The sequence below is a fragment of the Theropithecus gelada genome, chromosome 5, assembly GCF_003255815.1.
Source record: "Theropithecus gelada isolate Dixy chromosome 5, Tgel_1.0, whole genome shotgun sequence".
Lineage (NCBI taxonomy): Eukaryota > Metazoa > Chordata > Mammalia > Primates > Cercopithecidae > Theropithecus > Theropithecus gelada.
This window is the reverse complement of record NC_037672.1, coordinates 131,850,583-131,874,328: the sequence shown is the minus strand read 5'-3', so window position 1 is coordinate 131,874,328 and position 23,746 is coordinate 131,850,583.

Genomic DNA, 23,746 nt, shown 5'->3' with positions numbered 1-23,746 from the left:
AAACAGATACAAGTCCCTCAAGTAAAAAGGTGGCAATCTAATACAAGCAGTGCTGGACAAGATAGATTTGACATTCATAGAAGAGAATCCAGATCTGATTCAGTAAAGAGAGGCCCCTGAAATATCTCCTAATAAAGTTTATCAACATTCCTTAATGCAGAGATACTATTCACTCATGACAGAACAGTCTGAGCTTTCTTTTAATTTTAATATTTAACATTTTAATATTTATTTAGACATTTCAGTATTTATGTATGCTTTATGGCGTGAGGTACAGTAATTTCCAAACTTTTCTTAAAAAATCCATTCCAAGAAAATGGCTTTTCAACTTTTGTTAGGTATAGATTGTTGAAGTCTGAGGACCCTGACAAGTATAATCAAGATGTCACACCCTTCTGGTAAAACTACAAATGCCCTAGAGAGTTTAATAACAGTTTTATTTCAATATTTATCAAAGATGTAGAGTTATTACATTACACAATGTTTATTCTTTTCAGATGAAAATCATGTAGGCTAATCTGCATATACTCCAATACATCAATCACATTTTTTCTAAATGCAGGCAGTTGTGCACACTAAAGTTTCTCTACATTACCTTTTAAAGGATTCAAGTATATTTTTAAAATAATCTGTAGAACAACAGTTTTCTTGAGGAAACATGATAACTGTGTCCTCCAAGAGACAAAAGGTAAAGTAAATATTTCATTTTGCCATATATCTTAATTTTTGCTGGCATGAACCTGTAGTCTCAGTTACAGATGAGACTGAGGTGGGAGGTTTGCCTGAGCCCAGAAGACTGAGGCTGCTGTGAGCCATGGTCATGCCATCATGCCACTGCACTCCAACCTGAGTGACAAAGTGTGACCTTGATCCCAACAACAATAGCAACAATAACAACAAAAACAAAATCTTAATCTTTTCCAAAAATTGTTTTTCATTCTTCGTGATATTTATTTTACTTACCAAAGTTAGTGAGCATCTGTTGTATGTTAAGCACTGTGTTAGATTCTAAAAAGAATAGTAAAGCCATCACTTTCTTTTTGTCACGCATTATTAGACACCAAAAGTATGCCGTATTGACAGGGAAAAGTAGCCTGGCAAGATGGTTGAAAGAAAGCACTCTGGTCTCTTTTGACAGAAAGCACACAGAGGTAATGGCTCCTAAATGAAATTCAACATCTAGAGAACAAGTCTAAATGAGAATAAACTAGCTTAATCCCATATCTAGTGTATGCAGAGGTTCCAGAGCTCCTCTTTGGTGCCATGTCCCAGGGATAGAAGTACTATGAGCAAAAACTTAGGCGGAAGGTGGAATGGGTATGTGATCTAGGTTTCTTATGAGGACATTCAAGGGGATTCCACTAAGGATACCCCAGAAGTTTGTAAAGCTCTGTCTCAGCATTCTACTGCTTAGGAAAAAAAAAAAAAAAGGAATCTGTTCTTTCTGAAGAACTGCTCAGAATTCCATTCTCTATAAGAACTAGTTAATTACTTTTCTACCTCTGAAATTATATAACACCTTCGCTTGAATACAGGATCAAGAATATTGGAATAACCTCATCTAGAGCATAAATTAAGAGTGCGTGCACATAAGGACGATGGTATGATTACTCCCAAATCTGATCACACTCCCTAACATGCAGACTCCTAGCCCAACCTTTCAACTTACAGTTTTTCTGAGATATGAAAAAAAAAAAAGGAAAAGGCAAGCAGATGGAAGAAACATAAAGTATTGAAAGAATACGGAGGTAAATAGTACAAGCTAAATCTCTTGCCTTATTGAAATTGAAGGGAAAAAAATAGAGAAAAAATTTCTAAAACAATAAAAACTTCTGTTATGTCTAGCTACATATCTTAATATTTAAACCTTTGACACAAAGTGCAATATTTGCATTTAAGACATGTACATGAATAGTGTAAAAATGTAATTTATAACATGTAGCATTACCCAGCATCAGCAGCAGCAGTGGTTGAGATTAGGGTCTTTTTAACCATTAACATTCTAAGTAAAATAACACAATGTGTTGAAAGTTGCAATTGTGCATCATGAATTTATCTACATTTATCCTTTCCTAACTGTTTGGAGTTAAATTCTGGTTCTGAAGCAAGGTTTTAAACCTCTATCTGTTGGTTTTCTTAATTCTAACTTGAGAATAAGAAGAGAACCTACATCATACAGTGGTTATGAAAGTTTATACATGCAAATTTGTATAAATTGGTGAGTGGAAAGCATGATAAATAATAAGCATTGGGCCTGGCGCAGTGACTCACTCCTATAGTCACAGTACTTTGAGAGGCCAAGGTAGGCAGATCACGAGGTCAAGAGATGGAGACCATCCTGGCCAACATGGTGAAGCCCCGTCTCTACTAAAAATACAAAAATTAGCTGGGCGTGGTGGTGCGTGCCTGTAGTCCCAGCTACTCAGGAGGCTGAGGCAGGAGAATCACATGAACTGGGAGGGGGAGGTTGTAGTGAGCCGAGATCGCGCCACTGCACTCCAGCCTGGCAATAGAGCAAGACTCTGTCTCAATAATAGTAATAATAATAATAATAGTAATAATAAAACATCGAAGAAACACTACCTGCATTATATAGAAAACCTCATTAGGCATTATACTAGATAATGCCTTTAACAAGAGGTGTAAAAATCTTAAAGATCATTCATGACATATGTTGGCTTACCATAAGAATAAAAAAAGAAAATAATTAATTGGAAGGTGATAGAATATTTCTCATATTTTGAAGAGTAAAATTCTAATTTTATTTAAAATATTTTTAAATTGATATATAGTCATTTAAAAATGACAGTTGTTTATACACAAATCTCTTACACAGAATTTATGATTAATGTTCATTAATTCACTTATTTCTGAAGAAACAAATAAAAAACAAAAGAGAAATTTTGAACCTCCTACTCTTGAGTAAGAAACTGTGCTCCTGAATGTTTCAATAAAATAGAAAAGTGAAAACAAAGTTTCAAGGAGAGATTTTTAAAATTTCAACTTTAGCTAATGTAAGGTCAAAAAGTTTCCTATTATTGGGTTCTGAGAGTGAATATAAACAAGGTTATTATTGAATTTTAAGAATCAAAAAAGGTAAAGATATAAGAAGTCATTTGTTTTTTTCCTTCTACGGGTTTCCTTCTACCAGATTTTTTTTAATACATTTCCAAACATTCTCCCCCAGCATTTCTAAAATTTCCCAGGGGAAATAATATGAACTTAAATTAAAGGCATACAACAGTTATCATATCTCGTAAGTTTCTGGAGATCTCAGCAGAGAAGGTGATATGATACCACTGTAAAATGCCTTGGGATAAAAAAAATAGAAAAAATAAACCAAGGTTTCTTTTTTAACCATTAACATTCTAAGTAAAATCACACAATCGGTTGAAAGTTGCAATCGTGCATCATGAATTTATCTACATTTATCCTTTCCTAACACATTACCCTTTAGGCCCCAATAAAACGCATCAGCACGTTTGCTGTTGCTTTAGAAGAAAGAAATATGCCTTCACATATTTCCATTTGAACGGGGTCTGTGCTCTGTTTCAATAAAGAATTGCCCATTCATGTTAACACATATTTGGGACCTTATGCCATTACTATATTCTAAACGGTATTCTGGAAAGGTAAAAGAAGCACCATTTTAAAGTATCAGTATACCTGCTCATCTTGTGTTTCTTTAGGAGATAGAGCTAACATGCACAGGAATATCTGAGATCTACATCTGCAGATTTAAAATTCATTAGCCAAAAATCCAGAAGATGAAGAATCAGTTTTATTATGTTTTTGATTCTCAAGTACATTCTAAACAATAATTCCCTGACCTTACAAATATTGTTTGAAGTTGTTCAGTCAAGCTGCACAACGACATTTATTTGCTCTCCCTTTCATTTATCAATGCTGACATTATTTATTCCCTGATTTATACTTCTTGGATCTCTAATTTGTCTAGACCTTTTGCCACTCTTGTGCTGAAAAAATGAATAGAGAATTCTAAGTTAGTGCATATTTATGCAAGTTTTTTAAAAAGCATATTTTGGTTTGTAATTGAAGCCACAGAAAGCATCTTTTAAAATGAAAAGATAAAGGAGTCTTTTCAATATGTAGTCTATTTGAACGAATGGTTATATTGAACTTGTGACTAAAGTTGTTTCTTATAATGCCTGATAAAAATGGACCAGAAACTGCTGCTGTCCCTAATTCACAAGATTGTTATGAGGATCCAAAATTGTAATATATGTAAAAAGCACTTTGAAAATCATAAAACATTCTGCCTAGGGATGGCATAGCCATTACTATAAATAAACCTATGATCCACTTCTCTGAGTATCCAGTGAAAACAGGAGAAAAGCAAGTGCTAAAATTAAATACAGCAAATATACATCTACCCTCCAGAATGGGCAATAATGAACTCTGCAGCCAGGCTCTATAATAGGAAGAAAACTTTCCTTTCTCTGCTGATGGCACTTTCCTCTGCATGTGATTGCCATCAGTTCAGTTAGCGTCATTTATGCATGCAATCATTTCCTCCCCATTTGGCTTATTCTATAAGACATTATTTTAGATAAATTAATGAATATAAAGACATCTGAGATACAGCTGAGGCTATCAAGGTGCTAAAATATATTAAGAGCTAATAAGCCATAAACACAAATAGCACATTATAGGAAAACATTTTATGTTAGTTTGTTTAGTTCATTTTCTTGGAGAAGATGGAGCTTGAGCTAAACCTGAAAAAAAGGGAAACATTTTTTAAGGAGGAGGTGAAAGCAAAGAGCACTTAAGTGAAAGAAATGGTATAGAGGTAGGGAGAAGCAGGTCCTATTTAAGAAGCAGTGAAATCTGTTATTTCTGGAGCAAAGGTGTTATAAAGGGAATAATACTGGGAAAGCTTGCATGCACAGAATAGTTTTAAGATATGAAGTTTGAAAAATCAAGCTGTGGAATATGTCATAGGTACATGGGCAAATTCTAGGTAACATGACCAATGTTAGCAATGTCAAATCTCTGAAAACATTAAAAGGGCATAGTGGCGTGCTTCTGTACTCTCAGCTACTAGGAAGGCTGAAGAAGGCTCAGCTACTAGGAAGGCTGAGCCTAGGAGTTCAAGGCTGCAGTGAGTCACGATTGCACCACTGCACTCCAGCCTGGATGACAGAGCTAAACCTAGTCTCAGAACAAAATAAAACAAACAAAACAAAACAACAACAAAAAAAGAACGAACCTAACTGTGTTGGTATACTCCTGAAGATGTTTCTCAGAGAATATTTATTCTTCCCTTACTAAAAGTAACTAGCCTTATAAAATGAGTTAGGGAGAAGTCCCTCCTCCTGAATTTTTTGGAATAGTTTTAGCAGGAATGGTACCAGTTCTTCTTGGTGGTACATCTGGTAGAATTTAGCTGTGAATCCATCTGGTCTTGAGCTTTTTTTTTTTTTTTTTTTTTTTTTTTTCGGTTGGTAGGCTATTTATTACTAACTCAGGTTTAGAGTGTGTTATTGGTCTGTTCAGAGACTGAATTTCCTCCTGGTTCTGTCTTGGGAGGGTGTATTTATTGTATGTGTCCAAGAATTTATCCATTTATTTTAGATTTTCTAGTTCAGGTGCATAGGTGTTCATAATATTCTCTGATGGTTGGTTGTATTTCTGTGGGGTCAGTGGTAATTTCCCCATTGTTGTTTTTGATTGTGTTTATTTGAATCTTCTCTCTTTTCTTATTATTCTAAATAGTGGTCTATATATTTTACATATATATATATGTGTGTAGATATATATATTTTACAACAAAAGACAGCTCTTGGATCTTTTGAATGGCTTTTTGTGCTCAGTCTCATTCAGTTCAGCTCTGCTTTTGGTTATTTCCTGTCTCCTACTAGCTCTGGGATTTGTTTGCTCTTGCAAACCATGCAAAAATCCTCAACAAAATACTGGCAAACCGAATCCAGCAGCACATCTAAAAGATTATCCACCATGATCAAGTAGGCTTTATCCCTGGGATGCCATTGTGGTTTAATATACCCAAATCAATAAATGTGATTCATCATGTTAAACAAAACCAAAGCCCCAAACTACATGATCATCTCAATAGATGCAAAAAAGGTTTTTGACAAAATTCAGCACTCCATGTTAGAAACATTCAATAAACGGCTGGGTGCAGTGGTTCACTCCTATAATCCCAGCACTTCGGGAGGCTGAGGCAGGTGGATCACAAGGTCAGGAGATCGAGACCATATTGGCTAATATGGTGAAATCCGGTCTCTACTAAAAATACAAAAAATTAGCCAGGAGAGACGATGTGCACCTGTAGTCCCAGCTGCTGGGGAGACTGAGTCAGGAGAATGGTGTGAACCTGGGAGGTGGAGCTTGCAGTGAGCCCAGATCGTGCCACTATACTCCAGCCTGGGCAACAGAGCGAGACTTCGTCCAAAAAAAAAAAAAAAAAAAAAGTTTCAATAAACTAGGTATTTAAGGAACAAACATCAAAACGATACAAGCAAACTATGACAAACATCCAACCAAAATTATACTGAATAGGTAAAAGCTGGAAGCATTCCCCTTGAAAACCAGCACAAGATAAGGATGTCCTCTCTCATTACTCCTATTCAACATAGTATTGGAAGTTCTGGCCAGGGCAATTGGGCAAAATAAAGAAATAAAGGGCATCCAAATAGGATAAGAGAAAGTCAAATTATTCCTTTTTGCAGATGACATAATTCTATATATACAAAACCCCATAGTCTCAGCCCAAAAGCTCCTTCAGCAGATAAACAACTTGAACAAAATTTTGGGATACGAAAGCCAGTGTTCAAAAATCAATAACATTCCTATACACAAACAACAGTCAAGCCAAGAGCAATAACATGCTCTAAAACTGACTTAGTAATAAATAGCCTACCAACCAAATCAGGAACACTATCTCATTCACAATTGCCACAAAAACGAATACAATAACCAGGAATACAGCTAATGAGGGGGGTGAAGGATCTCTACAGGAGAATGACAAAACACTGCTCAAAGAAGTCATAGATGTCACAAACAAATGGAAAAACATTCCATGCTCACGGATAAGAAGAATCAATATTGTTAAAATGGCCATACTGCCAAAAGCAGTTTATAGATTTGATGCTGTTCCTATTAAACTACCATTGACATTCTTCACAGAATGAGAAAAAAATAAATTCATTTGTAACCAAAAAGAGCACGAATAGCCAGGGCAATCCTAAGCAAAAATAATGAAGTTGGAGGCAGCATGCTACCTGACTTCAAACTATGCTATGGGGCTACAGTAACCAAAACAGCAAGTTACTGGTACAAAAACAGATATGTAGACCAATGGAATAGAGTAGAGAACCCAGAATAATTTCACCAAACAAGCAAGGGAAAAGTGATTTTCTATTAAATTACTGGTGCTGAGATAACTGGTTCACCACATGCAGAAGATTGAAGCTGGACCCCTTCCTTACACCATATACAAAAATCAACTCAAGATGGATTAAAGACTTACATGTAAAACCCAAAACTATAAGAAGAGAGCCTAGACAATACCATTCTCAATATAGGAATGGGCAAAGATTTATGACAAAGATGCCGAAAGCAATTGCAATAAAAGCAGATTGACAAATGGGATCTAATTAAACTAAAGAGCTTCTACACTGCAAAGGAAGCTATCAGCAGAGTGAACAGACAATATATAATGGGAAAAAAATTTTCCAAACTATGCATTTGACAAAGGTCTAATATCCAGCATTTATAAGGAACTTAAACAAATTTATGAGGAAAAAAAAAGCAACCCCATTTAAAAGCAGTCAAAGGACATGAACGGACACTTCTCAAAAGAAGACATTCACGCAGCCAAGAAACCTATGAAAGAAAGCTCCACATCACTGATTATTAGAGAAATTCAAATCAAACCACAGTGAAATATCATCTCATGCCAGTCAGAATTACGATTATTAAAGTCAAGAAACAACAGATGCTGGTGAAGTTGTGAAGAGAAAGGAATATTTATACACTGTAAGTGGGAGTGTAAATTAGCTTCAAACATTGTGGAAGACAGTGTGACAATTCCTCAAAGACCTTAAAATCGAAATACCATTTGACCCAGCAATCCTAATATTTGGTGTTGGTATATACCCAAAGGAATATGAATAGTTCTGTTATAAAGACATGTACACACATAGGTTCATCGCAGTGCTAATCACAATAGGGAAGACATGGAATCAACCTAAGTGCCCATCAGTGGTAGATTGAACAAGGAAAATGTGGTACATATGCACCATTGAATACTATGCAGCCATAACAATTAATGGAATCATGTCTTTTGCAGGGACATGGATGGAGCTGGAGGCCATTATCTTTAGCAAGCTAACAGAACAGAAAATCACATCTTCTCACTTCTAAACTAAAGGAACAGAAAATCACATCTTCTCACTTCTAAACTAAAGGAACAGAAAATCACAGCTTCTCACTTCTAAGTGGGAGCTAAATGATGGGAACACATGGACACATAGGGAGGAACAACACACACTGGGGCCTATTGGAGGGTTCAGGGTGGGAGGAAGGAGAGGATCAGTATAAATAACTAATAGGTACTCAACTTAATACATGGGTGATGAAATAATATGTACAACAAGCCTCCACGACACAAGTTTACCTATGTAAAAAACTTGCACATGTACACTTGAACTTAGAATAAAAGTCAAATTTTAAAAATTGCTGCTAAATTTAATTTGTTGTAAATTTTCCTTTTAACACCATATTCTCTGTCTCTCTAGATAGACAGGTGATAGTTGGATGGCTAGATAGATAGATTATATACATAGATATACACACATATATATACACACACATATATACACACACATATATACACACACACATACATACACATATATATATATATGAAGTCGTTAAAGTGATACATCTTTTGAAAAGTAACTAGCAACATTTTTTTTTTTTTTCCAAAACAGAGTTTTGCCCTGTCATCCAGGCTGGAGTGCCGTGTCACGATCTTGGCTCACTGCAACCTCCGCCTCCTGGATGCAAGCAGTTCTCCTGCTTCAGCCTCCTATGTAGCTGGGATTACTGGCTAATTTTTGTATTTTTAGTAGAGATGGGGTTTCACCCTGTTGGCCAGGCTGGTCTCGAACTCCTGACCTCGTGATATGCCTGTCTCAGCCTCCCAAAGTGCTGGGATTACAGGCATGAGCCACTTTTCCCAACCTTAATTAGCAACTTCTAAAAGCAGTTTACAAAATGTAACATAACTGGTAATGTGCTTACTTTTCTAAATATGTTTTCCCCAAAAGGAGAGAGCTTCATAATAATATATGACCTATCACTTGGAAAGTTTTAAGATAATGTGATTCTGTTTATAACTACAAATAGGTAGATATTAGAAGGGAAATAAGTGGTTGACTAGGGTGTAAAACTACCTTAGCAAAAAAAAAAAAAAAAAAAAATTAAGCCTAACTTCACAGAAAATCTACATATTCCAGATATTATGATCCCCACCATTTTCATCTTGATGAAGGCTTAATTTCATGTCTAGAAAAGCAAAACATCTTAATTAGAATTATATCAATTTTCATTAATAAATGAAAAAATTGACTGTAAAGAACACACTTATATTCATTCTAGGTAAAAGTCCCCAGATAATGTCATTTGTCTTTCATGTTTTTCTATTTAATTTTGTGACTTATTAGGATCAGTTGTTATCACTATAAATTTATCAACTATGGTATTCATCTAAATACAAGTTTTGTTAGTAATAAAAACTAATATTTTTAGTGATAAGTAAAAATACCATTGAGATTATTATTGATTCTTTTAAATTGATTCTATTAAATATATGCTTTCCTTGGCTAATTTTTGCATCTATTATTTTTAGAGAAACACTTTATCAATATTTTTGCCAGTAACTAGATATGCTTATGTGTTTCACCGACTTCAGTTTTATTTTTACTATTTCAGCAATAGTCACCATTCCTATAATACTTTAGAAATATAAAATAGAAGAGTCAAAATTTTAATGTTACAATGCTTTGTTTGGGGAGCAGTAATAATCAGCTTTCTACTGTTAATGTTACATCACTTTTTTTTTTTTTTGGAAAAATAGCATTATATTTCTAGTATTATTTTACAAAGATTTCTGGAAATAACAAAATGAGGGAAAAGCAATAAAACTTCTGTGAATATATAAAAGTAATTTAACATAGCAAGTCTCCAAAGATTTAAAACAATGATTTAAGCAACCTATAGCATCACTTGTGGATTATCAAAATGGAAGGACATAAAGGCTATGATTATGAGACAAATTCAATTTTTTAGGAAAAACAGTATTAATTTATATTTATGTTTTGTAAAGTGTAATGCTATTAATTCATGCTTTTAAAATCAGGAAAGAAAGCAGGAAAGGCCTCTGTCACTATTATCTTTCAATTTTTTAATAAGAAGACAAATGAATATTCTTATAAACTTTGAAATAAAATAGCAAAACTTATTTATACTGTATACTATACAATTGAATACCTAGACAAGGCATGGTACTAGATGTATATATATATTAGTATTTGAAATATGTATGTATTTATTTTTAAATATCATATGTTTATATTTATTTATATGAAACATATTTTACATAAGCAGTGCTATAATATACAATAGAATTTGGTAAGACTACTTGAAACAAGAAAAAGTCCACAAAATCAGTAGCTTATAGCTACTAAAATTATAAATAATATGGTCAGCAGTAGAAATTAAAAATATGTATCTTGTACTTTAGCAATAAGCCCTGTGTAGTCTGTAGAGTACTAGCACAGAAATACATACACATATAAATATAGACATCAGACTTTTATGTAAGTCTATAAGGAGTTTGAAAAATCACATATATATCAAATATGTACTGTAAGTTAATGAAGGAAACATGGCATTTAAATTTATTGATAAAATAAGAGCTGGTAAAAAAAAAAAAAAAAAAAATCACCACAAGTGTGGAACGATAAAACTATAACACTTAATTTAAGTTTTTTAATATAGAATGAAAGTTCAAGGCAAAATCAGAAAGAAAGAATCTATGCAATAAAAGATAGTTATATTTCATGACATAAGTCCTAATTAGATAAAAAGATATATTGCATAATGTGTGCTTCAATTTATTTTTTAACTAAGCATTGTTAAGACAATAAAAGCCAGGGAAAATATTTGCAGCATATATGACAGACAGTAGATCATATGTCTTATACCAATAATTCTTACAAATGTCCAATAAAATATTAAAGATTGGTAGGAAATTGAATGCAATTTATGAATGGTACACAGATCAATAAATCATTACTGGAAGGAAAGAAAATGCAAATTAATTGATAAATGATATACTCTTTTCATATTAGACTAAGTAAAATTAAAAAGAATGAAAATACTTCATCAGGAGTCCCATAGACATTAAGGGGGAATGCACTCTTTGTTTCTGTAGGAATTCTGAATTCCTACAGTCTTTTGAGAGCATAATCTGTTAATACCTGTATAAATGAAAACAACTCCCGAATTGAACATTTCCTCTTTCAGTAATCAAACCAATGAAATTCAAAACACTGTTATCTAGGCTATATGCAAAACTACGTTTATTATCATAATTTTGTATTTGGGCTATGTTGGAAACCACTTTAATGTTTAGCATTACTAGAATATTTGAATAGGTTTTAGAATGTTGTGCAAATATTGCATAAAATGGGTTGCATTTGTAGTTACTATCTACTACAACATGGGTATTCACAGTGTAATGTTATTTGGAGATGTTGAAGCAAAATCCTGAACATACATATACATTTAAATTAATATATTATGATATTTTCTTTTCTTATTGGTAATGAACAAAGACATCTATATAATTGGATGTGTTGTTTAACTGCATAAACATGGAAAAAGTTGTGAAGAAATACACAGTAATTGTTATTAACTGAGGAATTATAGCAAGAGGAAACAGGTAGTTGACTAACACTAAACAAATCTGAAGAAAAGGTATAAATTATTCTTTTGATTAATTGAAAAAAGAGAACCTAAAATTCCTCTACAAAAAGTACATAATATATATGAAATTTAAACATGAACATATATAAGAATTAACCTATAGTATGGCCCACTGAAAATACAGATTCAATTACATTCAATTACATGATAGGAAATTGAATATTAAGGGTTTTAGATTTTTGTCATTACTCAAAAAACACCCATAGAGAACTACCTGCCTCGGCATCCCAAAGTGCTGGGATTACAGGCATGGCCACTGCGCCCAGGCTTTAAAATCCTTTCTAAACCATGTATAGGAACTTGATATATTTTCCAAAAATAATTCTATATTCAAATATACAAAATACTTCAATAAGAAATATACAAAATGCTGTTTAAATGACACAAGTATTGACTAATACATATTTTTTCAGAATACTTCTTTGAAGATTGTTTTCTCAGCATAGCTAAAATTTACATGTAACGTTGGCATGCAGAGAGTTTAATGGCTAAAATAATTTAGTCATCACTTATAGTACATGTTAGCATATATATTTCTGGTAAGAATTAAATATATTTTTGTGGATACTTTAGCTTTATGAGGGTATTCAAATTTATTGGGAAGTTTCCATTTTAAATTGGTCAAGGTTGAATGTATACAGAACAAAGCAAGTATAATCTGTAACTATCTAGTTTATAGATGGAAACAAATTGATAATATACAAGTCAGAATACTCATTCACGTCTCTGATGATCAAACTGCCTATATCATCACTAATTCTCCTTTTCATTTTGTGCTATTTATTTATTAATAGGAACACTACCATTTTGAAACTTCCTTGAAGGAATTGATTCTCTTTAAAAGAAAAAAAAAAAAAAAAAGAAAACCTTAGAACTAGTATTTCCCTGGAGTATCCCATATCACTTTTCCTCTCACAGAGGAAACTCAACTCACAGAGTTTCTGATTAGAAAAAACTCTGTGAGATTTCCCTGTAGAGAAAGATCCTGCCTTGGGGAAAAGTCCCAAGTCAATGTGAGAAGTCACAAGGAAGAGAGCATTCTTTCTAGAAATTTAAATCAGCTTTCAGGGGGAAAAAACGGAAAGGAAATTTATAACAAAAGGGAAAGCTAATTCTTAAGAGACTTTACATTTGTATGTTCATTTCTAAGATTATTAAGGACATTTTTAAAAGAGAAGAAATAGAACAATTATGAAATTTTAATTGCTGTTTTAAGAGATTGGGCTAAAGACATAAAGAAAATATATTATGAGTTTATTCTTTCATCTTAAATAATCGAATTGAAAAACAATCAAATTATATAATAAAATTAGGGAATTCAGTTTTGTTAAATGAAAACATTATGGAATGTATATTTTAAACAGAATATTCAGTTTTATCTTAATATTTACTGCTATAATCCGTGAACATAATTAATAATTTTGTTACTCTTGGGGTCTAGTGCTTTGATCTGGATAATAAATCATTTATAAAGAAGTAAACCCCAGGGAAGTATGTGTAAATCATTTCTCTACTCCATGCTTAAAACGGTTTAGACATTTTAGATTAGAATATATTCCTGGTGGGTTACATAAATTCCTGTGTGTATATTAGCCTCCAACTAGACTTGACTGACCCTATGCCCTTTGTAATTGGAATGAGAAAATAAATTACAATAATTTTTAAATTTTAAAAATCAGGTCAGGTGCGGTGGCTCACGCCTGTAATCCCAGCACTTCGGGAGGCCGAGGCAGATGGATCACCTGGGGTCAGTAGTTTGAAACCAGCCTGGCCAACATGGTAAAACCCCGTCTTTACTAAAAATTCAAAAGTTAACTGAGCATAGTGGCAGGCGCCTTATCCCAGCTATAGGGAAGCAGAGGCAGGAGAATCACTTGAACCCGGGAGGCAGAGGTTGCAGTGAGCCTAGACCACACCACTGCACTCCAGCCTGTGCAATAAGAGCAAACCTCCGTCTCAAAATAAATGAATGAAATAAATTTTAAAGATCAAAAGACTAATAGATACTTCAAAAGCGTCCATAAATCACATAATATTTATTTGTATAAACCTTGATTGTCTCTTAATGTGACAAGAAAATAGAAAAAGAGTCAGACTTTCCTCCAGCTTGTTTTTCTTTTTCTTTTTCTTTTTTTTTTCTCCGGAGGGTAAGAGGACAGTTCCATCATGGCTGGTATAGCCAAAATTTGCATAAGGATTCTATGTTTCTATTGTGCAGAGAGGCAAAGTGTGTGGGCAATGGGCTGATACCGTAAGTGAACATGTGAACCATGTAAATATCTCCCAAGTGCTCCATACCAGAGATGTATCAAACTTTGCTTAATTTATACCTCAAAATATCAGTAACCAGTACAAGGCCACAAACACTAGGGAGCGCTGTTGGGATGCAAAGTTACGATGGAAACAGATGAAAATCTTACACATTTGGTATTAAAATCATCTTACTTTTGTAACTCTTCCTGGGGAAAAAAAAAAAAAAAAAGTAACCATATAAGCATATTGCAAGGAAAGAACATTGAACCTTAATTTTTGTTCGCTTTAAAGTAATCTAGCTTATTACTATTGCTCTATTTATTAGAATATTATGGAAAAATTCCTAGGCACAGCCTGTCCCATAAACTAAATAATAGTTACAGAAAGCAACTCTCCTGGAACATCTGGGATTGCCTTGGTAGACAAATGATTCTCCATCTATCTCTCCATATATCTCTATATGCTTACTGTTTTTTATAACCTTAAATTATTGTTTTGAAAAGTTTCGATTTGAAAATAAGTTCAGTCCATGATAATTTCTATAATAGACTATCAAATATACAAAAAGAGATGCTTTCAAATTTGGGTATCCTTTCGATTATTTCTCATACATATACAAGCTTATACAAAGATTAATACATTATCAATATCAATAAATGTAAAGATACAGGAATTATTATAGATCTAAACTAGATACAGCCCTATTGGTAGTAATACAAATAGGGAATAAGTAAATTACAGTTGTAATTTTTTAAAATCGTTCCGTTGTACTAAGTATCCTTATTTTAGACAGTAGTTTATTTTCTGACATTTTGGTTTTGTTGATGTAACCTTTTAGTTCACACTCTAAACGTTCCAAGAATAATGCCAGGTAATAATAGCAATTACAGTGCCTAGAAATTTTACCCTACCAGTAGGTAGTGTTAAAAATCCTAATATATTTTTGAATAAGTGAATATATTTTATGGATTTTATAGATTTAAGATCATTTTTAAGAGTCATCAAATTGATTTTATTAAAATTTCAATTCTCAGCATGGCTGGAGGTAATGGATTACTCAAAAATTTATCCTGCAATGACCTCAAGTTCAGGATAATGATATCCTTGCTAGATGCAAGACTCTTCCATAATTTTTATTTGATATGTTAACTTCCAATAATTTCCAATGACCTTTACCATATTATTTTAAATTTTAAGTATCAACAGTTTTCCCTAAATTGATTATACTACAAATACATCAAAATTATTTCAATAGTTCACAAATGCAATAAACTATAAAATGAAAAATGCCCTTGTCATGCCCATTTTAACTACCCAGAAGTAAACATTGTTATTTGTGTCTTGTTTCTTCGTCTAGTTGTATTTCCCACACTTTGAAATTTAAAATAAATGAAACTATGTAAACTTTTTGACACTTTGATTTGTTTCACTTATATTAGAGATATTTTTAGCTCAGTAATTTTGGTGACTTTTATAAGAACATGTCTCCTGGCTGGGCGCGGTGGCTCATGCCTGTAATCCCAGCGTTTTGGGAGGCAGAGGCAAGCTGATCACCTGAGGACAGTTCGAGACCAGTCTGACTAATATGATTAAACCCCATATCCACTAAAACTACAAAAATTAGCTGGGCATGGTGGCATGAGCCTGTAATCCCAGCTACTCAAGAGGTTGAACCAGGAGAATCGTTTGTACCCAAGAGGTGGAGGTTGCAGTGAGCCAAGATCGCACCATTGCACTCCAACCTGGGCAACAAGAGCGAAACTTCCTCTCAAATAATTTAAAAAATGTATCCCATTGTACAATGTAAAACAAGAAAAATGTATCCCATTGTACAGTAACATAGGAAAAATAGTGTTTTCAATGTTACACAGTATATTGCATCTTTCAAACCTACTCATTCATAAATAATTTACTTTGCTGATTGCTATTTCCCATATTTGAGTATAATATCTGAAAGCACATTTGCTCTCTGCTTTTTAGTTTTCCTTCACTTTCTGCCACCAAATTTCCCCAGTCCGGCAATGTAGTAGTCTTTGTAGAAAAACACAATAGTGTTTTTCTTTATTTACAGATTTTCTTTAATTTATAAATGGCCTTTTTAATTGAGGCATCTCTTTAGGTCCCTTATATTTTGACGTTGGCAGCTAGAGCCTCTCACAAAACTAGCAAAATGGCAATTTATGTTGTACTATTTAAAGGAAATAATTCACCAGTTCAGGAAAGTCAGTATAAAAAGTTATTTTACGTGGCATAAAATATTGATACCCTAGATATGGTGTTGCTGTGTGACCCCCAGCCAAATCTCATCTCGAATTGTAATCCTCATGTGTTGAGGTAGAGACTTGGTGGGAGGTGATTGGGTAATGATGGCAGTTATCTCCATGCTGCTCTCATGATCGTGAGTTCATTCTCAAGAGATTTGATGGTTTAAAAGTCTGTGTCAGTTTCCCTGTCATTCTCTCTTTCCCATCACCATGTAAGAAGTTGCTTGCTTCCCCTTCACTTTGTGCCATGATTGTAAGTTTCCTGAGGCCTCCTGAGCCATACAGAACTGTGAGTCAATGAAATCTCTTTTGTTGATAAATTATCCAGTCTCAGAGAGTTATTTATAGCAGTGTGAAAATGAGCTAATACAATTCCCATAATCAAAATATGTTCAAGAATTTTAAGGTGCCACTTATACACATGAACATTACTTGAAAATTAAAAGTTTCATTACCTTTTTGAATATTTATCCCATATAAAACATGCAGTGATATGAGATTCAATTTATCAAAGTCACAAATTTTGACTTAATTTGATCTAAAAATGAAGAAATAAATTGAAACTACTTCAAATTCCATTCTTAAACATAAATACTAATAATTCCACACCAGAATTCACTATTATTTAGCTGCATGTTCTAATTACATTTTCCATAAAGGAAGGAAACCTCCTATAGGATGGTATGATACAGTGGTTAACAGTATTAATTTCATATCACACAAATTTATGTTTAAGTTGCCAATTCAATACTCAAGTGTTTGCATCTATAAATAAGATAATAATTTAAACTTAGTATGGCAGCTAAAATGAAAAGAGATAACATATTATATAAAAGAAAGCACTCAATCCATGACAAATATTTTTAAATGGCTCAGATTTATCTATAGGTTTATTAAAGACTTTGTCATATTGTATAATTATGTAAATATTTGTCAATACAAATATTTAATTCTATCCCATTTGTATTATTTCCTTGTTCTGTACAGGTGCTAAAGGACTTAATATTCAGAACACACATACAGATACATAAATTAATGATTTGCTATTCAGAGAAAATACCTCTAGAACATTACAGTTTTTTATTTATTTTAATGTATTACAAATGAAATAACATCTATTATTTGAGAATCAATTATATATCATAGTATACTCCTTGGAAGGCTACTATCAGATTATTATTTAGGCCATAGAAGGTTATCAATCAATTCAATTGGTCCTCCAAAACCAAAATGTCTTTCTGTAAATTTTATCCTTTTTTTTTTTCTGGAAAAACAAAATTCAACCTGTGCATGTCTCAATGTATCATTACATCTAGCCGGATGATTAGTCCAAACTTTTCACAGATGCAAGAGGACATGCTGTGTTTTAGAATAAATCCTACATTCTTTGTAATAATCTTATATTATATTTTAATTCTGTAAAAAACAAAAAAACAAAAAACAATGATCTATAGTCAGAGTTCACTGTTAGGCATAAAACTTTACATTGTAATCCTTGGTACAGCGTTGATTTAGGGTGTTTGATTCTTCAAGTCACAAAACTTCAGTTGTATATACTCCAATGTATAACTTATTAATATGTGCACACATAATATGCTATTATTCATTCATAAATATAGCTTTGGTTCACTTTTCTCAGGACATCCACTTTGTTTTCCACTAGGAACAAGGCTGTCGTACATTTTCCCCAAAACTATATCCAATAGAACATATCTGAAATATTACTTCAGATAGCCCATATGCTTAGGAGTTCATCATAAACCCTTTTCATTTGCAAATTATTTTGACATATAAGAATATTACATGTTTAAATGTGGATGCCTACAGGCCATGTTCTAATAAACTTGAATTGTCATTTCAATTAGCTCAAATATTTCATTATAGCAGGCTCATTTTTTCCATGGTTGTATCATTGATCTACTGTAGGTTCACTTTCATTGAATATTCCTGGAAAAAAAATGGTTAGTCTTGTTGAAATGACAGTTGGGATCGTATAATAGAGTATTGTAGAAACATTCACATTTTGTGAAAGAAAAGCATTTAGGTTTTTAAGATTCAGCTACAACTTGTAATAAAGATGCAGCAGTTCTAGTTGCATGCCTATTGCTCCTGCTCCTCATGATTAGCTGGTGTCATCAACAGCAGGGGGTATGCCAGTAGCTTGAACAGAAATAAGCACTAGAGAAAGGCATTAACTGTGGGCCCTTCAGAGGATAGGGACAGATACTGTTGATGGTCATAAGAAACCATTATAGATATCCTATAAACATTTGATGGTCTCTATACAGCACCAAAGAAGATACTTGTACATCAATAGCAGTAAAGTGTTATAAATTTAGGTCTTTGACTTTGAATGCTTCCTAATCTGTTGGAGAGAGGAACAGTTCAGTGATCATGGACTATCTTTAGATAATCTCATGCCAATGAAATCGTTCATTATTAATCAATGACATATGCCAGAATCCGATTACTTTCCTCAGGAGCATAGCTTGAATGCAAAAGGATTTTCACTTTTTCATCTTTCAATATCCACATTTATCAATCACTTTCCAAGAAAACAAAATTACATCCAGCCAAATGTGCTTAGTTCAATTAAAAAACACCTATTTGATGCCTAAAACAAGACTTAAAGTGTTACAAATTTAGGTCTTTGACTTTGAATGCTTCCTAATCTATTGAAGAGAGAAACAGTGCAGTGATCATTTCACTGTATTGTAGTAAGAGCAGGAGAACAGGCCTGGAGAGTGCTTAGATCAGCTTACAGAATCATGGAACAGATCCCAAAGGAGATCTGTGAGCTCTTTGAAGTGAGGTTTGAATGATGCATGAGAGTTAATAAGGCAAAGATGGGAATATGTGGGGTTTTTTATTTGTTTTAGAACAAATTTCATGTTTGATATAAATTTGATTAGAACTATTCTTATAAGTCCATTTACAAAGCAAAATCTATTGTGTCCATCATCTATATTTTATATATGTGCATATATACATATATACACATTTATGTATATATGAACACATATAACTGTGTATATGTGCATATATGTATAAATACATATATTTACATATGTATATATAGTATATACATATATTTATATATGTGTGTATATACATATATTTCAAAATTATATAATTTTAAAATATACATCTAAATTAATTATCTAGTATTTAGAAATTGATGAGCCAGATAAGTATTATTTGCTGCATAGTTATATATTTTAATCAGATTTTTAGCTAATATTCATGGATTGTTATTTCTCAGAAAAGAAACATATTTGATACTGTCTTATTTCTAATTTTTAATCTTCATCAATGTTGCTTTTTATAGTTAATGAGATTATTGACATTTTAAAATTACTTACCTGTAAAATATTTTTATATATACCGGTGTAATGCTGTCATTGAGAATAATGAATTTCCAGAAATATTTTACAAGACAAAATGTGTAAATATTTGGCCAATTTTTCATTGTGCTTAATTTTCTCCTTTACAATTTTGTGTTCCACTTCAATATAGAATATATCTATGTATGCAGTTGAAAGAGAAATTCCATTTGATGATTCATCCCAACATTTGACATTTCAAATTGTAATTACATGATTTAATATTAAAACTTCTAACCATATTCCAGTAGTTATCATCTAATTTTTCAGTGCCTGTCATGTGGTAGATAGACCAAGCATGGAGGATGTCATAGATCAAAATGATGATTGCTGAGTTTAGGTTGTGGGAAACATGGAAGAGATCTTTCTTTGGACAATGTTATGTTAAAAACTTGAAATTAACTGAAGTCTTCAAAAACTTAAGTTTTTTAAAACTTGGCCATTCTATTTATAAAATATTTTAATGAAAGAGTTCCACTATTTTCTGAACAAATGCAAATAAAATTTAATACATTATTTATTTCAAATATGATGGGACACATCGAGTGATTGAAAAAGTTTTTCAAGGACTCAAATGGAAACACATTTCATATTCATGGATGGGTAGAATTAATATTGTGAAAATCCCAAACTCAATGCAATTCCCATCAAAATACCATCATTTTTCATAGAACTAGAAAAAAAATCCTAAAATTCATATAGAACCAAAAAAAGAGTCCACATAGCCAAAGCAAGACCAATGAAAACAAATCTGGAAGTGTCACATTACCTGACTTCAAACTATGCTATAAGGAAATAGTCACCAAAACAGCACGGTACTGGTATAAAAACGGGCACATAGACTAATGAAACAGAATAGAGAACCCAGAAATAAACCCAATACTTGCAGCCAACTGATGCTCAACAAAGCAAACAAAAACATAAAGTGGGGAAAGGACATCCTGTTCAACAAATAGTGCTGGGATAATTGGAAAGCCACATGAAGAAGAATAAAACTGTATCCTCATCTCTCACCTTATACAAAAATCAATTCAAGATGAATCAAGGGCTTAAATCTAAGACCTGAAACTATAAAAATTCCAGAAGATACATCAGAAAAACTTTTCTAGACATTGGCATAGGCAAAGACTTTGTGACCAAGAACTCAAAAGCAAATGCAACAATAACAAAGATAAGTGGGTAGGATTTAAACTAAAGAGCTTCTGCACAGCAAGAGGAACAGTCAGCAGAATAAACAGACAACCAACAGAGTGAGAGAAAATCTTCACAATCTATACATCCAATAAAAGACTAATATCCAGAATCTACAAACAACTCAAATTAACAAGAAAAAACAAATATTCCCATCAAAAAGTGGGCTAATGCCATGAATAGACAATTATTAAAAGAAGATATACAAATAGCCAACAAACATTTTTAAAAAGGCTCAGCATCACTAATGATCAGGGAAATGAAAATCAAAACTGCAATATGATACCAACTTACTCCTGCAACAATAGCCATAATCCAAAAATCCAAAAATAACGGATGTTGGCATGGATGTGGTGAAAAGGGAACATTTCTACACTACTGTTGGTAATGTAAACTAGCACAACCAATACAGAAAACAGTGTGGAGATTCCTTAAAACATTAAAAGTAGAACTACCATATTATACAGCAATCTCACTACTAGGCATCTACCCAGAGGAAAAGAAGTCATTACACTAAAAAAAGATACTTGCATACGCATGTTAATAGCAGCACAATTTGCAATTGCAAAATATGGAACCAATCCTAATGCCCATCAATCAATGAGTGGATAAAGCATTTGTGATATATATATACACACACACACACATATATATATATACACACACATACACACACACACAATGGAATACTACTCAGCAAAAAAAGGAACAAATTAATGGCATTCACAGCAACCTGAATGGAACTGGAAACTATTATTTTAAGTGAAGTAACTCAGGAATGGAAAACCAAACATCATATGTTATCACTCATAAGCAGGAGGTAAGCTATGAGGATACAAAGGCATAAGAATGATAGACTTTGAGGACTCAGGGAGAAATAGACTTTGGGGACTCAGGGAAAAGAGTGGAAGAGGGTGAGGAATAAAAAAAACTACAAATTGGGTTTGGGTGCTTGGGTGATGGGTACACCAAAATCTCACATATAACCACTAAAAACTTACTCATGTTACCAAATAGTACCTGTTCCACAAAAATCTATGGAAATAATTTTTTTAAAGAAAAGCAGAAATTATGCAATCAACATTTTCGAAAAATGATTTTTAAAACTCTTAAAAAATAATATTTACAAGCATAAGCAAAGAGAAAAACCTTGTACCCCAAACTGAAGTGTAAGTTTTTTTTAACTGTTTCACAAATTTTATCATTTTGTTACTATAATTATAATATGTATGCACATACAAACATATGTAGATATATTTACACAATTTATATATATGCCAATTAGTAGCATAACACAGGCTTTGAGAAGAACAATTATAAGTTATATATGCACCACAAACAATGCCAATTATATTTCCACTCTTTGATGACTACATTTACGTGTGAAATAATTTGGAGGGTGTACTGGGATGATATTAATATTTAAATAGGCGAACTCCGGTTAAAACAGATTGACCTCTATAATGCGATTCAGCCTCATCCAATTAGATGAAGGCTTGAATAGAAAACAAAAACAAAACAAAACACAACAAAAAACTGGCCTCTCCCAGCAAGAGGAAATTCTTCAGCCAACTGCCCTTGGATTTAATCTGTACCATTGACACTTTTTGAGGCTCATCTTGCCAGTCTTCAGACTGCAACTGTACCATTGGCTTTCCTGGGTTTTGAGCCTGCTAGCCTACTCTATAGATTTGAACTTGCCAGGATCCATAATCATATAAGCCAATTCCTTGCAATAAATCTCTCTCTCTCTCTCTCTGTCTCTCTCTCTCTATACACACACACACACACACACACACACACACACATGCATATATGTATGTGTATATATGCATATATATAAATTACATATATATACATTTTATATATGTGTATATGATATTCATTCTGTTTCTCTATAAAATCTGAAATTGTTAGCTTTCTAATTTAGTAGATCATTGTTTTATATAAAAAACAATTCTTCAAAAATGTTTTATTTGTATTATTAGTATAAATAAAAATTCTATCTCAATATTATTCTTTTAATTAAATTTAAAACAACATTCAAAATATTTCCTTTGGGCAGGCTGAACTTAAAATTTGGTTTGTGTGCTAAGACTGATAACACACATGCCAAGAGGATATGAAAGGATTTATTGCACACATAAGACTTTCTGGAGAGAATACGAAAAGCTCCAAGCAGGTACAGAAATGGTCTCAGCAAACAAAGGGCTAGAGTGACTCTGATTTTTACTGTGGTCAGGAGGTGGAGCTCAGATGTGTGAGGGGCAGTGCACTGCCAGAGATCTGCATGCTTTGGACTTCCTCCTACTGTCCAGGGATGTAGTGAATGGGCTTTTTATCCCTTTGCCTACATGTGGAGCAAGAGAGGAAATGGGAGGGCTGAAACTTAAAAGCCAGCAGCAATCAGACATCAAAAATTGAGACAGGCTCTTTATTACATAGGTAGAATGAAATAATATCAACTGATGAGTGAATTTAACTTATTATTATTTTTTTTTTGCAAGATCTGATGGCATCAACATAAAGCTGGCATCATTTAACTGTTTGTAAAAATGTTTCTTCTGTAAATGAAGCTAACACATTAGAGCTACCCCTTACTTCTTCTCGTCTGTACAA